Source organism: Camelus bactrianus, chromosome 4, assembly GCF_048773025.1.
Source record: "Camelus bactrianus isolate YW-2024 breed Bactrian camel chromosome 4, ASM4877302v1, whole genome shotgun sequence".
NCBI classification, from domain to species: domain Eukaryota; kingdom Metazoa; phylum Chordata; class Mammalia; order Artiodactyla; family Camelidae; genus Camelus; species Camelus bactrianus.
In genome coordinates, this window is record NC_133542.1 from 65,189,226 (window position 1) to 65,189,946 (window position 721).

Here is a 721-nt window from a genome sequence, read left to right on the forward strand (position 1 = left end):
TGAAGATCATAGCTCTGTCAGGGAGGCAGACCAGGAAATAGGCAAATTTATGCATCAGTAAGTGTTAGAGGATGTCTCATTCTGCTAAGGGAAAAAGATCAAAGAAGTCTTCCTAGGAGAGGGGAATTTGGGCTGAGTTGTTTTTTGGGGGGTTCCTTTTTTTTTTTTACCATTTTTTGGGGGGAAGAGGTAATGAGGTTTATTTAGTTAGTTATTTTAGTGGAGGGACTGGGGTTTGAACCCAGGACCTTGTGCATGCAAAGCATTGCTCTAACCACGGAGCTATCCCCTCCCCTCCTTGGGCTGAGTCTTGAACGAGGAACAGGAATGAGGAGGAGAAAGGCTTTGGGGTCATGGAACAGAGTTCTGAAATAACAACAACAAAACTAATAGTCAGGGTAGGTGAGATTTGTGAAGCCCTAAGAATGTGCTAGGGACTGTTTAGGTGCCAATTAACTTATTTAAGCCTCAGATACAAACTCTGTGAGGTAGGAACTACCATTATCATCTCCACCTTCTGAATGAGGAAACGGAGGCACAGTTATCCCCATTCTATAACTTGCCCAAGGCCACACGGTTGGTCTCATACCAGGCTTCAGTCTCATGTAATTTGGCCACAAAAGCCATGTTCCAACTGCCACACAAAAGGCCTCTCTGTGGGAGTGCCCTGAACCTTAAGGGGTTAACAAGCACAGACTGTTTAGAGCATAAGAAGGTAGAA

At 44.7% G+C, this 721-nt stretch overlaps 1 non-coding gene across 1 annotated transcript; it reads right to left on the reverse strand.

Moving 5' to 3' along the window:
- Positions 1 to 220: 220 nt before the first annotated feature.
- TRNAA-UGC (transfer RNA alanine (anticodon UGC)) lies at positions 221 to 293 on the reverse strand. The gene has a single exon. It is a non-coding gene; the product is annotated as a tRNA-Ala (tRNA).
- Between the last annotated feature and the right edge of the window lie 428 nt (positions 294 to 721).